Source organism: Populus alba, chromosome 4 (assembly GCF_005239225.2).
Source record: "Populus alba chromosome 4, ASM523922v2, whole genome shotgun sequence".
Taxonomy (NCBI): domain Eukaryota; kingdom Viridiplantae; phylum Streptophyta; class Magnoliopsida; order Malpighiales; family Salicaceae; genus Populus; species Populus alba.
This window is the reverse complement of record NC_133287.1, coordinates 14,117,630-14,135,095: the sequence shown is the minus strand read 5'-3', so window position 1 is coordinate 14,135,095 and position 17,466 is coordinate 14,117,630.

Genomic DNA, 17,466 nt, shown 5'->3' with positions numbered 1-17,466 from the left:
AACCAATTCATTCCTAGAATTAAATCAAAATCACATAAATCTAATGACTTTACATTCACTTCCATATCATATCCCTCGATAATAATTTTAACTCCCTTTTTATATATATATATATATATACAACATTCTCTAAGGGTGTGCTAATTAAAAACCCCTTTTCTAACTTAATTGGTTCTTTTTTAGTCTATTTTCATTTTTTCTTGCCATAAAATAATGTGTAGCACCCAGATATATCAAACACATGTACAAACTAATTTTCTAATTATAATATCCCTATATCAGGGATAAAACAACAATCTCATGTTAACTGATAAACAGAGTAATAATTATATGTACAAACACACACACACAGGGTGTTCATATTAAAATTTATCAAAATTTTCACTAAGATTTCGACAGAGTCTCCCCTATATCAGGAGGCCCCAAGTTATCGACATACAACTTGTTTACACTTCTAATATTCTGCATCTCCAAACTCAATTCAACCCAATCATCCTGGGTCTCAATCCCACAAAACATCATTATTCATGTCATCCAAAATATTTATGATATACATTGAACAACAATTATCATTATAGATGGACTTAAACTATTATTGTCCAACTGTTATTGTCTAGACCTTGGACTGTTACTGTCTTATACCGTTACTCTCTAGGTATTGAATTGTTATTGTCCAATTGATACTGTTTAGACCTTGGACTGTAACTGTCTAGACATTAAACTGTTACTGTCCAATCGTTACTGTCTAGACATTGGGTTGTTATTGTCTAGACATTGGATTTAAATAGGAACAATTCAAATATAAAGAAACGAATGATAACTATGGTTGGATGAAGAATGAAAACATTAATGGGTGTAATGAGAAAAACATAAAATATAAAGAAAGAAATGATTGAAAGAAAAACCTATTAGCTATTGATATGATTATTACAAAACATATCCATGAATGAGAGAAATTTATGAGATAAACTTGTGATTTCAGAAGGGACCATCAGTGTGATGCAACAGCAGCAACAGGGGAGCACGAGTAGAGCTTTTATTGTAGGTAGGTGGTCTGCACCTATACTTTCTAGTTAAATTCCATGATTTAATATGTTATTGATGTGATATGTGAATTATTGAATGTTGGATATTATGGAAATGAGGAAATTTTGCATAATGATGTCGATATTTTGAATAGTGTTCAAGGTGAAAGGATGTTATCCAGAGTTCTAGAACTCCATTTCAGGCAAGATTGGTCTCGTTGGAAAGCTAAAACATGATGCTACAAGTTATCTGAAGGAAGGAGAACCCAATTCTGCCCCCAAGATAGTCAAAATTGCTTATAACCTAATTCATTCCTACTACCCTACAAAGTCAAACACGACTCAGTCTCGGTTAGTGACCCATAACTAGAGTTCTACTGCTCCAAATTGAGAAATACCAATTTCCTTAGTTAGCTAACATCCAAAACTTCACATTGAGATTATGTCCTAGCTTACAATGAGCATTGGGGACAAAGTTGAATCTAAGCATAACATTTCATCTTCAGATGGATGGTCAATCTGAAAGGACCATTCAAACTCTTAAGGATCTCCTATCATTGGTGGAGTATACTTATAATAATAGCCATCAAGCTACTATTGGTATGGCTCCATATGAAGCATTGTATGATAGGAAATGTCGTACCACAATTTGTTGTAATGAAGTAGGAGAGAGGAAGCTTTTAGGACTTGAAATAATGCAATTGACAACTGACAAGGTAAAGGTGATTAGAAAGAGGATGAAGAAAGCCCAGGATAGATAGAAAAGTTACGCAGATAATCGAAGAAGGCTTTTGGAATTCTAAATGGGGGATAAGGTATTCTATAAGCTACAAAGGAATGACTAGCTCTAGGATCAATTAAAACATAAACTTGCATTATATCTAATTGTAAAGTACTTGCCACCACATCAGGTACATCTCCTACATCCTTATGGGTCTGTGATATACCTGATCTTGAGTCCTCCCCTCCTAAGCACTAGGCCTCCCCCAAGAAGCATTCGTTCCTGACTAGGTAGGCCTGATAGGACGATCGACTATGGGGACAATCCTTCTTTCTATGACTCATGTCCCTGCAATAGTAACAACCTCTGCCTACATGCAGGCACTCTCTCCATTGATTCCCCTCTCCTCTACAAATATAACATCCCTCTAGCATCGTGGTGTAATCTCTAGGGTGTTGCTGCTCACACCTTTGACATAATGGATACACTAGTCCTTTCTGCTTTGTTGACCCTCCAACAGTTGTGACTCCCTGTCTAGCCTGTCCTTCCTAGGATCCTCTTCCACCAACCTGTCTAGATCCTCCTGAGCTACCTCCTAGGGTGAAACTCCCGCTTCTCCTCTAGAGCTATCTTGATGACTGCCCACTCTTCCTTTTATTTAGGAGAGGTCTTTGAGTCAAAAACCCAAAATCTCTCTTTTTAGCTCCAGCTGCCTAACTTTGCTTGTCCACTAGCTTCAGAGCATCTCTTATTACCCTCTTCATACCTTAAGCAGCTTGTACCAATTCCCAAACAGACTGGAATTGCATGGGTATCAATATCATTTTCAGCTCCTGCCTCAGCCCATCACGAAACCTCTCCACCCCGTGGCACTCTGTGGGAAGGTAAGTGGAGGCAAAAACTGCTAAGTCTTGGAATCTCCTCTCATACTCTAAAACTGTCAAATCTCCCTGCCTTAAATCCAAAAACTCTTGTTCCTTCTCCCTTTTATATTCCCAAGAATAGTACATCTCCTTAAGCTATTTATGAAAGTCCCTCCATCTTAATCCCTCCTCTGATATAAATCTTTCCACTTTCCTCAGTATCCTCCTCGCCACAGTAAGTCATACAACCAATCTCTCGCATACCCTTCACCTACTACACTATGGTGACTACTCCCTCTAGTGTTGGAGTTGTACTGAAGGCTCCCCCTGCCGTTCCTGCTACTACAACTCTCATTATATGATTCATAAAAGCAGAATCTGAAAAGGTATTTTACACAGCTGCCAGTGCCACTAATCGGGATACATGATTTCCTTCATGTCTGTCTGATACCTCAAGCATTGAAACCTTCGCTTGACGGGACACTGAATCATTTTGAAGTCTCACTAACTCGTCCCCTTCAGAGTGCACTGATGTTGTAGGTACATGAGAGGAGGTGTCCACCAAGGGATCTGATTAATATTTAAAAGTGCATTTTTATTAAGGTTTTATATCATCATTTTGCACTTGAAGTATCAATAACTCCTTAGCTAGAGCGTGTTTTATATAACATATCTAATACTATAAGATACCTTTAATTTATGGTAAATGTTCATCTTAAATGTAGGCCTATCACATAAATCAAGGGATTGATTAATGAGTTTAACTACTGAAATTGAGAAGACAAAGAGAGCGTTAAGCTTAGAAAAGAGATGATGGTTTAGCCAAAATGAAACACCACTCGATTATTGGATCATAACTAGAGTTGTAGAATTTGAATTTAGGTCTACTATATATAGATGAAAAGCTAAGAAAGAGGCTTAAAACTTTCATATGGAGTACAAGATTCAAAAAGTTTGTTTTCAAGTTCAAATTATAGCAACAACGGAGAAGTTCGAATCTATCCTGTTTAGTGTTCAGCCCATATCTCGAGTTCTAGAAATCCAAATGCACCGATTCTTTTTATGATAGAAAGCTGAGATAATTTCCTAGAACTTTCATGACATAAATTTGTTCAAATTCTAACGTTAGGAATAACATTTTTTGCAAACAAGAAGATAAGGATTGTCACCAAGTCAAGATATGGCCAGATTAGTCATCAAATCAATAGTTCTAAATATTGACCTATAAAAGGAGGCATTTTCCATGCATTTAGGCATCTTGGTGTTCAGATTAAGATCCTGCTCTTGCTTTCTTTATTTGTATTTTGTAATGTTCAATTTTTATTCCATGTTATATTTTCATTAATCTCTTGTTTATGCATTTCATTTCCTTTACTATACTTATATAATCATGTTCTCCTCTTGTTTATTCATGTTACTCTTCTTCATAATGTTTAGCTAAGTTTATTATGTCAAGGTGAAAAGGTTTCACTAATGGTGTTAGAATAGGTATAATATAAACTTAACATGGACTTCAATGTTTATAACCAAGAAGGTTTTTTTTAACATGTCTTAATCTTTTTATCTTACTAATTCTTAATACCTTGCTTGTTAAATGGTTAATCTAGATTTGTGTTATATAACACTTGGTACAACAAATGCTTGGCACTTTCATAGATAACCGTATGGTATAACCTACACTTGTGCTATGAAAGGAACTTGATTTGTTATTAATATAAGTTAGCATCATGAATTCTTGACAATATTTAAAATTTTGGTGTTACTTAAATAAGATAATTAATATGATCATGTTAAAAATGTATAATGAACTATTAAGGATAAATTATCTGATTGAAACCTTCTTTTTGTGTGATTTTTCCAGTTGAGTAATAAAAAGAGTTTATACTATACTTTTTTGAAATACCATTTATGGATCCTCTAACCTTGACATTCATTTTTATCATTGTTTAATCCTCACATTATTATTATTGTTGTTATTATAGTACTATAATGAACTATTAAGTTATATTGAAACGTTCTTTAATACTTATTTTAATGGTACATAACCCCATTATAGTATAAAGGGGCTTCTAATATAAGTCCAATCAAAATTATCAAAAGTTGTCCTACACATCTATCATGTAGTTCATGGCTGTGAGGTATTTGTAATTAATTTATCAATAAAAATTAATTCTTCATCATATAGATACTTCAACAAATAAAACATATGTAATAATGCATTCAAAATGTAACTCATTATTGTCAATAATTTTCCAATTATTAATTATAATTCATCTATTCATCTACTTTAGTCATTCATCACATCGAGTTTTCTTATGTCATTGGTTTAATAAACCATTCCTTTCCTACCATTTATTCTCTATAAACTCAATCTTTCTAAGTAATACCCAACATCGGGTAATTCCTTTCTTCACCTATGTTCAGGCATTGTTCCTGCTTTAAAAAATCTAGATCCATTGTTCAGTGTTGGGCAGTAGTCTCAATACCAGGAAAACTAATCCTTAATGCCCATTACTGCGCATTAGGCACATTACCAGAAAACTAATTCCCCTGTCCCTTACCGAACATTAATTCCCTTTACTTGGAAACTAATTCCTTCGCCCTTTACCGAGAATTAATCCCATTATCAAGAAATCAATTCCTTTGCTCCTTCTTGAATTGGATTTTAAATGTACTTTCAATTAACTTGATAGATTTTAAAGTTGGGATAATTAATTAAGAGTGTGTGTTGAATGAAAAATGTCTTTGCATAATGATCTTTTATAATTGTTTTCTTGTTTAGACTTCACTAGGAGGTGTGCTTGCATTATGGTAGCATGATAGGCCATATGTCAAGAATTAACACACAATTGGTTAGTGGAACTATTTTAAGAAACTTTCTTAATCAAATACAATAAATGAAGAGTAGATGAACTACATTGACAAAATATCAAGAATAAAGGGATCAAATATACCATTAATCTTTTTAACTATTCTTTCTATTAACGTAACATAAGTTTATTAAAGATAATGTATACAAGAATTGTTTTTTTTTTTTAAAAGTTTTGTTTGAAAAGAATATACTCTTTTGGTCACTTAATTAGTACTTAAAAGTGCATTTTATCAAGGTTTTATATCATCATTTTGCACTTGAAGTATCAATAACTCCTTAACTAAAGCATGTTTTATAATAGCATACCTAATAATATAAGATACCTTTAATTTATGGTAAATGTTCATCTTAAATGCAGGCCTATCACATAAATGAAAGGATTGATTGATGAGTTTAAGTATTGAAATTGAAAGGACAAAGAGAGGGCCAAACTTAGAAAAGAGATGTTGGTGCAGTCCAAACTGGAACACTGTTCAATAATTGAGTCATATCTCGATTTCTAGATGTCCAAATGATCTCAAATTTTAGGAAAACTTTGGTAAGACATAGGCCTACAACTTTGATGTGGAGGCCAAGATCTAAGAAGGCCATTTTCAAGTCCAAATTATAGTAACAACGGAGAAGTCCGAATCTGTCCTGTAGCCCAGACACTGTTCAGTGTTCAACCTATATCTCGAGTTTTAGAAGTCCAAATGACCTCAATTTTTTTTCCTGGAAAGCTAAGACAATTTCCTACAACTTTCATAAGGTGAATCCAGTTCTAATGCTAACAATGATGTTTTATTCAGACAAGAAGATAAGAATTTTCACCAAGTCAAGAGTTGGCCACCCACTCAACAATTAGTCATCAAATCAATAGTTCTAAATTTTGGCTTATAAAAAGAGGCATTTGCCATGCATTTAGGGGCTTGGTTTTTCAGATCAAGAACTTGCTCTTTCTCTCTCTTTATATACATATTTTTAATTCTTTAGTTTTGCTTTCATTAATATCTTGTTTATGCTTTTCATTTCCTTTCCTTTACTTAGTTAACTTGTATCTTATTTATGTTCTTGTTTTGTTTATTTATGTTTCTCTTCTTCATTATGTTTAGCTAAGTTCATTATGTCAAGGTGAAAAGGTTACACTAATGGTGTAAGAATAAGTATATTGTAAACTCAACATGGACCTTAATGTTTACTATTAACATGTTCTATCTTTTTATCTTACTAATTCTTAATACCTTGCTTATTAAATAGTTAATCTAGATTTGTGTTGTATAACACTTGATACAATAAATGCTTAGCACTCTCATAGCCCAACCATATGGTATTACCTACACCTGTGCTATGAAAGGAACTTGATTTGTTGTTAACATAAGTTAGCATCATGAATTTCTGACAATATTTAAAAGTTTGATGTTAGTTAAATAAGATAATTAATATGATCATGTTAATAATTTATAATGAGCTATTAATGATAAACCATCCGATTGGAATCTCCTTTGTGTGTGGTTTCTAGTTGAATAACAAGAATTTATACTATACTTGTTTGAAATACCATTAGTGGATCCTCTAACCTTGACATTTGTTTTTATCATTGTTTAATCCTTACATTAATCTTCCATCTCAAAGTTCTCTTCAACTTTTTCTTCATCTTCTTCTTTATTATTATTGTTGTTGTTGTTGTTGTTGTTGTTGTATTATTATTGTCTATAATTTATACAATTAACCTCTCTGTGGTTCGACCTCGGTCTTGCCGGGTTATTTATTACTTTGACACTCTTGCACTTGGGACAAGATATCAATCTTTTGGTCGTGTCATCACTCATGGTCAATGATATAGTTATTTTCTTTTATGCTATACATTGATTCTTATTTCATGACTTATGTTCATAATGCATAAAAAGTTTTTCTTAAACCTTGTCATTGAGAAGAATACATAGTAAGTGTACATTTTGATTTGTTCTATTTGGTTGTTTGTATTTTTTATTTTATTTTGTGTAGGGTCCTATTTAAGGGAGGTGCTACTGAGATTTTATTATAAATACATAGATGCACTAAAAAAAACCATAAACGATACATAGAGAATTTAAATGAATATGCTTAATTATTTAGTTATATTGTTTATATGTTGAGGAAAAGTTTAGGGTCAAAACAAAGCAATTGTGCTTCTTGAAGTAGTAGTGTTCTTGAGCCTACGATGTATTTGGGTTTTGATCTTGAAAAGGTACTTGATGCATATGATAATGATACAAGTTTGTCAACTACGGGTTACAAATCTGGCGTCATCTACTTGACATCCTTATTTTGGCAAGTTAATAGCATAATGGAAGCCAAATTTAAGCATGTAAGAAAATTTATTTTATCCAAACATAACATTAAATTAATGATTAAATATTATATAGTCAACTATTAATTAATTTGTTTTCATGTTAACAAATATGGAAGCTACACAAACAATAACATCAATAATGTAAGCGTGGATGAAAATGCCAACTTGAGAGTATCTTGAATGGATTGCCATAGTTGAGGCTTGGTGGGGGGAAGTTTAAGGTTACTACATATATAATCAATACTTTTAGTTATCATATATATATATATACACATGTCAAATGGTTATAAGATATGTTTCATAGTGTGGGTTCTTGAATAGAAATAATAAGATTCGTGATACCATTAACAAGCATACCAGCTGGTTGCTTTTTATTTTACTAACAATGCAAAGCGCCTAGTGAAAGTTTGCTTTATTTTCAAGTATTTTTCTTAAAATGGAAGTTATTATTTTGTGATAATGTATAACCAATGATTTATTTTGCAGGCTATACAACTTGGACGTGAGTCAACTCCGATGGCTGTATACTTGAAAACATTTATACGGAAAGAGGATAGACAAAAAAGGGTGCATTAGTTCATGGACAACTGAGTGGAGCTGTTTATTGCACGGAAACGTTGAAACTTTTTGTACATTGTTTGGACTCATATATATAATATATATATTTTTTTAATCATATCTTTGACTTTATTTTTTGTTTACAAACAATATAACATCAACATACATGTCAAACATGGAGACGACCCTTCAACCCATATAGAATATGATTTAGAGTTGTGATTTGAGGTTGGAGCAACTAGAGGATTCAATAAGAATTGGGTTTATGGTTTCTTTATGACTATGACATTTGATATGAGGTCAGACTATAGTGTCCTAAATATAGGCCTATAATTATAAGCCTATAATTTAACCTGTGACAACCATCACCAGCTGTTAAGAGTTGGTTAAACAACAAATTAGTGCTTGAGGGATGAAATAGAGGCAAAGTATGAGGAATAAAGAAAGAAGCAATGGGAGGAGATGATGGCATACCTATTTAGACATTATTATCCTCTTTAGAGACCTTCGTGAGATTTTCCTCTATTGGATTTTTCGAATATCATACATAAAGTGAAAACTATGAAATAAAAATATCCAGGAGTCCTTATGATCCTATTAGATAGATCTAGAGTTGTTTAGGGATTTATTACCTGAAGATCTAATGTTCTTTGGCTTTGAATAATTCCTTAAAGGCTAGGTTGTCACAAACCATAAGCTATCTAATTGTTCAGCCTCCAATGATAATCCACATGGACCAGCTGTGACAAATATCCTAAATCTTTATTTAGGAGAGAGGGATTGCTATGTCTAGAGTGTTAGCTCTAATATTGTGTTTACGTATTTTTTTTTTCCTAATATACAACCACTCCTCATTTATATAAATAAAAGGTATAACTTATTATTTATAAATCTGAAAGAAACCCTATAAATTAGCAAAATATCAGTTTTTTCCCTGAATAATATCCATATATTAAGTTAAAGAAAATTTTAGAAACTAACTCAATCAAGTTTCTTGTTTTTCTAGGTCTAGAAAAATAACCACTATATTAATTATAATTTAGTTCTTAATTTGAAAAATATATTTTAATCAATTCATACTTAGTTAAATCATCCCAATTTAATTTCTTACTAATGGTTCTTAATGTGTTTGACCCGTTAAGTTATAATATGTTGGCCCAAATATAAATTATAATTATAATTAAATAGAATTAAATAACTTAAGCAATTTAATTTATTATTAATTCACAATTGATTAATTTATATTTGACGATCAAGTGCATCATCTAGTAATGTGTCATGATCTCCCAAATATTAGATAAGTTATTAGTTGTTTGACTTAACCTTTCAATGACCAGTTTTTTAGTATAATTAATATCCTTTCATCAATAATGTTAAACCATGGAGCATGTCTACCATGTTAAATTATGTTTGTTCTCCATATAATAGTCATTGATCGTTTAAATAAGATTTAATTTTTTTTTCAAATCTCATTTCACCTTGGACAAGGATTTCTCTGTCAATACTATTTGAGAATAGATGAAATATTTTCTCCAATTCACATAAGGTGATGAATTCTCTCTTGATCCTCTCTTATGAGAACAACTACTTTCTTTCATAAATGATATAACATAATATGTATTAATCTTTATGACTCTAATAAATGTCCAGTATTTAAGAGAGTATCGACCAAGAAATTTTAGAAATAATGGTTTGATGTAATAGGAATCCTATAATTATAACAACTTTATAATTTTCTTTGCAAAATATTTTTTCCCTATGAACTTTTATCTTTACTCTAGATTCATTAATATAATATTATATGAATATTAAAGATAAATTAAGCATTTAATTAATAATAAATATGTATTTACATGAATATAATAATGCCACGTGTAACCAACCGGTTGGCTACAAGGAATATTAAACTAACATCCCCCCCTTCACCTCCACCTCTATCTACAACTTCTTCTTAATGTTTATAAATTTTTATAATTGATTTTTATATCTAAATCAATAATATTAAATGTGATCTTCAAGTTAATTTTTTTTTTGTTTAATGTTATTTAATGTCAAATTGTTTGATAATATTTTTTTAAAAATAACAAATTACTAAACCACCAACAAAATCACTAATGAACATAAAAAACTGTTGGTGATTTTATTGGCACAACAAACTCATTTTCCTCTGAGAATTATAGAGAGTTGTTACTATTTTGTTATAGACAAATGGATTCACCAAAAGAACATGGTTGTCAGTGATTTTGTCTATTAATCAATTGGTTAGACAAGATATATGACATATAATTTATTTATGGATGGTCCGTGGTAAGAGTTTCCGATAGATAGACTGATAGAAATTGGTTGTTACCTATTTTTATCATCGATGCTAATATTCCATCATCAAATCTATTAAAGTTTAAATCACCAATATAATTACCAATGAATCTGAAATTCATGACACGATAATAGTCGATGAAATGTTTTCTTTTGTAAATCCATCAATGATATTTGTACCAATGGACACACAGCTTTTAATTGATATATTTCAACTATTTAGAAGAATTAAGGCCAACTTCAGGAGCTTTTCTTTGATTTTTTCAAATGTAAGGATACAATATAGAAAATAAATATGTTAGAACCAAAGGTTTATTTTAAGAATTGTAAGGTGCATTTAATGTCTATTTGATCGGAAGACTAAAATGTTTTAGCATGACTTTTTGTGAAATAACAAAATGTCTACTTATCTTACACAAAATTTAAATTTCACAAAAACCTCTAATGAATACTAAAAATGCTAAGTTTTTAATATTTTTTTTATAATTATAATTTTTTTATTTGACGGTGTATTATCACACCAACTTGCTTATTGTTCTAATATAAAAGATAAGGTGCCAATATATTAGTTCAAGTGATACGGAAAATCATTAAAATTTCGTAGTAAGTTGATATCTCTATGTAGAAATATTTCAAGTTATGGTTCCAAAAGAGATGTGGAGGAAGGTGTCAAAATTGTTAACTCATGTGTACACAATTTTCAGCAGCAAAAAAGAAAAAGAAAAAGAAAAAGATATTGACATGGAAGTGTAGCCAACTACTATCCCAAATTAATGGTTGACATTGAGAGTTCCCTTCGTCTCATATTAGCGTCATTTGCTTAAGTTGAATTGAGGCTTTCTTTTCCCCAGACCAATTTCGAAGATTTGATCACCACACATTTCACATGTAATGTCACATGTGATGTTACTAACAAATCATTGTTTAGCAGTACTTGAAAAGTTTGCTTTCGCCATTTTCCTCGTATACACAACTACCTAATGTGTGGCTGTGTGCAATTTACCATTGCCGCTAATCATGAAACATTAATTGCTCAATGAGGAAGTTAACGAAATTCATGCTTCTTTGCTTTATGATTGACCGGGAAGTTTCTGTTCCAAGCTACATGTACCATATAGCATGCTTGTGACCTAAGGAATATGTGATTAGAGATTGAACTTACGCGACTAATTTATGGTTCACGTTTCCCTTTTGCCTAATTAAACTACCTGAAGTCTGCTTGTAATTGAGTAGCAAATCTCAGTTAGGATGTTTTTACTATAAATGTAAATGGTAGTGTTGTGAGCTGGAATAGTTTTAAACAAAATGCTATAGCAGATTCTATAACTGAAGTTGAATATTACTCTACGTCCGAGGTAACAAAAAATATTATATTTAGATGAAGAATTTCATCATAAAATTAGGTGTGGCTCCTTGCATTGTTGATCTTCTAGCCCTATACTATGATAATAATATATCCATTGCACAAGTAAAGAAATAAGGTCTCATTAAAGATCCAAATATGTAATTAGAGGATTCTATTAATTAACAAGAGAAATCAAATAGAGGAAAGAAGTAGACATAGTACGAGTATCCACTCAAGAGAATGTTGCAAAACCTTTCAATAAGGCACTATTCCAACGGAAACATGATCATCAAATGAAGGGATATTGTATTGGATACATGATTAATTAGCTTTAGTGCAAGTGGGAGATACTTAATGAATATACCTTGTAGCTAATTGGTTTGTTAAATGCAATACTAATTTTATTCATATAAATATATTTATTATTAATAAAGGCTTTCTTTATCTTTAATATTTAATTATATTTGATTAATGAGTTTTGAGTAAAGATAAAGTTGTGGAATAAAAAATCTTGGCATAGAAAATTATAAAGTTGTTATAATTATGAGATTCATGTTGTATCAAAGCATTGTTTCTAAATATTCCTAGTCAATGTAATATTAAGACAATATATTAATTAGAGCTACTGATAAATGTACATATTATGTTCATTCCTGTATGTAAGGAATCAATTGCTTTCATAAACTGAAACATGAGGAAAATCTAAAACTAATATATTGGTACTTGTTATATGACATGCACACTGAATTGGCTCTCATTATAATTCCACATGGAGAAATCACCTACATATATGGAAAGACTCATGTGATAATTGTGTAATTGATCTTTAAACTTGAGATCATTAAGTTATCTTATATAAGAAGTGTTATTATTTGATTCTAACTACACGTCAAATAAGCAAATATTAGGTATATATTTGGAAGTCTATAGCTCCATATTTTGGAAGTCTACACCTTTAACTTAGATCAAACTTTGCTCAATTTGGAAGTCTATAGCTTCATATTTATTCGTTTGAAGTTGTGAACTCGATTAGCCAAAATTGTTGAAACAGGGATGCCCATATGACAAACAATGTGTAACTCATCATGTCTTCATTAAGTCTAAATGACATGTCATTTAGGGTTATAGTTTAGGATTTAAAAATTTCAATTGAGTACTTGTTCTTTTAATTTCTTTTATTTACAACCATAATGGCCTCCCAACTTTTAAATTCGTGCAAATTGGCCCTTGATAAACTTAATTGTCATCTCCAAAGTTGACCACCCTTTTTATTTTAGTCATTGGTTTTGAATTTTTGCATTTTAGCCCTTAATTAATCAATGAAGTTCCAATTTAAAATTCAATTAAACCCTTGAAAAATTCTAATTGAATCGTTAAACATCCAATTTTAAATGTTTCTCTTCAAATTGATTTTTTCTCCCAAATAAAGCCTTCACTAGTCATAAATATACTGTCAAATTTTCTAGTATTTGGTAATTTCCTATGCGTTCTAGTATATTCTTCTCACTGATAATTTTTAATTTTTTTTTTTTTTTAAAATTTTTCTTCCATCATCTTTTCCATGTCTTAGTATTTTATATTATTTTTGTTTATGTGGGGGCTAAAACATAGGTAACAATTATGTGTTTCCTAATGAGATTCCTAGTGAATTTCCATCGATAAGAGAACTCGAACATCGGATTGATCTTGTACCTAGTGCATTGATTCCTAATAGACAAGCCTATCAAAATAATCTTTTGGAAACAAAGGAGTTTAAAAAACATGTAAAAAAGTAGATGACAAATAGGTATTCCTTTGAGATGGATAGAAGGCCTATAGCTCACCTTTTACACCCAAGCAAATATATGATGAGCAACTGAAATTAAAGAAAAGAAAGATGGCTAAAAAGGAGAGCTTATATATATCATGAACACCTTTTTTTCTAACAAAGTTCTCCTGGGCTTTGAAGATGATGTTATTTTTTGGTTTGAAACTGACTTGTTTTTTTAAGGGATAATCTTTATATTATAGATTCAATGAAATAACCTTTTGAAAAGGGAGGAGATGATAAAAACCAAGTTAGGTTTGAATTTCACCTTAAAATACATGCTAACCAGTTTTGCAAGATTGAGCATATCTTTCATAATGTACATCAGATCAAGCTAAGATATTACAAGAAGATACTAGACACATGAAACTATATTGTGGTAAATTTGTAGTTCAATCTAATTTTAGGAACATATTATTTAAATTTTTTGAATTTGATACTATTTTGGAATATTCATCAACAACATGTTCTTTATTGGCTATTTTTTACCCAATCAGTCTAAACATGTAATGTTTTAATTTTGAACAGTAAAGAAAGATTTAATAAGGCTTATTTGTGCCCTAAACATGTATATAGGCTTGGGCTACAAGGGTTCCTAATGTGGCTTGGATTTATTAAAGAATTGAAGTTCTTTCTTTCCTAAGATATTTGTGGCGGCTGGAGGCTCTATAAATACTTTAGTTTCAATTCTTTTTTATTTCTTTTGGTTCTATTTAAGTTTAGGTAGCTTATTTTTTCATTTTTAATTTATGCTTTAAGGTTTGATTAATTAGTTAAGGCCAAAAGATTGTTTGGGCTTAATTATTAATTAGTTTTAGTTATGGCTTAAGCCTTGTTTGGGTCCATACTTTCAGGTATGTTAGTATATGTTTTGGGTTAATTTTGTAAGTGGATCAATTTATCCCACAATGTTAGATCCATTAAGGATTTTATTTTCAAGAGTATAAATACTCTTTGTAAGGAAAAAAATATTCAAACTTGATAATAGTATTGCTGCTGAATTTATTCAACTTGTGTGAGAGAGATTTTCGCATTCCTTGATTCTCTAAAGAAGTGAAATTGCTTATCGAAGAACAAGTGACTTTGTGGTGTCTTTCTCATACTTCTCATTCGCGAATTGGTATTTGTAAGGTGTTGTTGTCTTGAGACATGTTTTCATTGTGTCCCACTACTATCAGACTTGTTTTGACTTTCTGGAATTTATTGCAATTTTTTAGTGAGTTGTATGACCACGTGATCACGAGGTTTACATCATTTCATAGAGGATTGTAGTGTTTATTCTTGATGTATCGATGAATAGTTAATTAAAACTGACTTATCGAAGAACAATTGGCTTCGTGGTGTCTTCCTTATACTTCTCATTCATGAATTGTTATTCTTATGTTAGAGATTCTTATTTTAATAGTGTTGGTGTCTTGAGACAAGTTTCTATTGTTTCACATTTCTATCAGACATGTTTCAACCTTCCAGGATTTGTTATCAATTTTATTGTGAGATACATGATAACGAGGTTCATATTAGTTCATAGAGAATTGTAGTTTATATGCTTGATGTATCAATGCATAGTTAAAGAACTTGTATCGATGCTGCTCGCAACAGGATAAAGTTCAATTTAATCACTAAAAGGGATTGGTAGGTCTTCCTTATTAGTAGGAGCTTTCTATAAAAGTACCTTTGTTTTAATGCTCTTTTCTCTAATGAGCAGCACCTACTTGATGACTCAGCTCATTGCCCCCTTTCGAATTTGAAATCGCCCCCATTAAATTTCAGATGAATATAATGCAAAAAGTATCCACTTTTTGCATTTTTCTTCCTTTCGTAGCTAGGTTGCTTTGTACTAGGAAATTGTACTGAGAAAGGCTACACATGGAGTACGCTTATGGCAGTCTTTCGATCGGATTAGGGGTATAATTGTTGAGGGGAGTCAATCCCTTGCCGTCTAATTGATTAAATAGAGTTATAATTGTTGGAAATATGCTTATTTTATTTTGACCCTTAGTGCTGATATTTTTAAAATAGTTCAATGCTTTAATCAAGATTAAGCATTTATTTGTTATTACTATGCTTTTGAAATAAAGGAGAACTTTCACAGATTGCTTGATGTTTTTGGCCGTTGATAATGTCAATGGCAATCCTTTTGTAGGCAATGTCGCTTTGTGCAAATTTTGAGAAAAAAAGAGGAAGCAATTAATGTGAGACCAACCATCATTTTAAAGCTGCAACAAAATTGTGATACAGAATAAAGGATAAACCTTTAAATCCTTACCCGTGCTCGTACACCTTCGTCAAGAAAAGGAAAGAAGCATATTTAAGCGGATATTGAAGGAAACACTTGGAACAAGTCATTGGAGGACCACAAAATTATTAATTGGAGCATAAAGATTGCTGCACTTTATGTTGTGGTCCAATAATTATCGACCCATATGCCCTTGCTTATTATCTCCATCTCTGATGCTCTAGATGTTTTGGTCTCTATTAGCCTTTCATCAACTAAACTTCAACTTTATGGACAAATGGCTGATTTATTAGATGCGATTTGGCAACGAAATTTCAACTTGAATGAATATTAGCACAATCTAGTCTTTATTATTTTTTTTCTATATATCAAAGATCCCAGGATTGATTCTTCAAAAAAAAAAAAAAAAAAGGAACAAGATTGGCTTAATAGCCATCCATCCTGTTACATTTCAAACCATTTAGAGTTTGCTTCCCCAAAGGATATATTTAATATTTTTTTATTACAAACAAACAATTTTAATTTTGGGAACTTGTGCCTTTTAAAATGAAGCTTTGTGTGAGATTAAAAGGTTCCCATCTTTGGTGGAGTAATGTACCACAGAACATGTTCCATGTTTGAACTTAGATGGGGTGGGTAGAATATTGTAATTACATGGTAAAATAAAAATAAAAATAAAAAAGGTCAAGGCCCTGCATGAATCTATGTTCATGTCCGGTCGATCTATGCATGAGATCGCAAAGCAAGAGAAAACTCCAGTTGTCTGACCCAAATGGGAAGCTTTTAGCACTCACCTCCCTACCCCCACTTATTGGTTAGATCAAGACCCTGTGACTGCGTAATTGACACCTGAGCTGCAATTAGTTGCGAGGATCCAATAAGATAACCTGTTTGTTTGAAGAGTTAGGTTAATCATTTTCGAAAAGACATTTTACCTTAATAAATTATCATTACGCATATGAAAATAATTGTTTGTTTGAAGGCTACCGACACAAGATAATGATTAATGCTATCACCTATTTTTCATTACCTCGTAATTAATTAACATTTAATTTTTCTTTCATAATTTTAATTCTTTTAAAAAAACCTGCGGACTTCTAAGCAACAGCAGCACAGTACAATGGTCAAAATGACAAAAAAATAAAAAAAATAAAATTCATGTGCCATTCCCCGAACCTTTTACTTCTTGGGTCGAAATTATGATATTGTTGATTCTTTTGTTAATTTCAGAGCAGTGAAATTCATTTTTCATATGCTTTTAACCTTTCCTTTTCAATTTTTATGGAAGAATTCAACGCAACTAACACTCTATTTATCATGAAGGATTGAGGGATTGATGGATAAAAGAGGAGAAATTGAGTTAAATGTATCCTTTATTGTACAAAAATAATAGCAATCAAAGAAGGGATTGG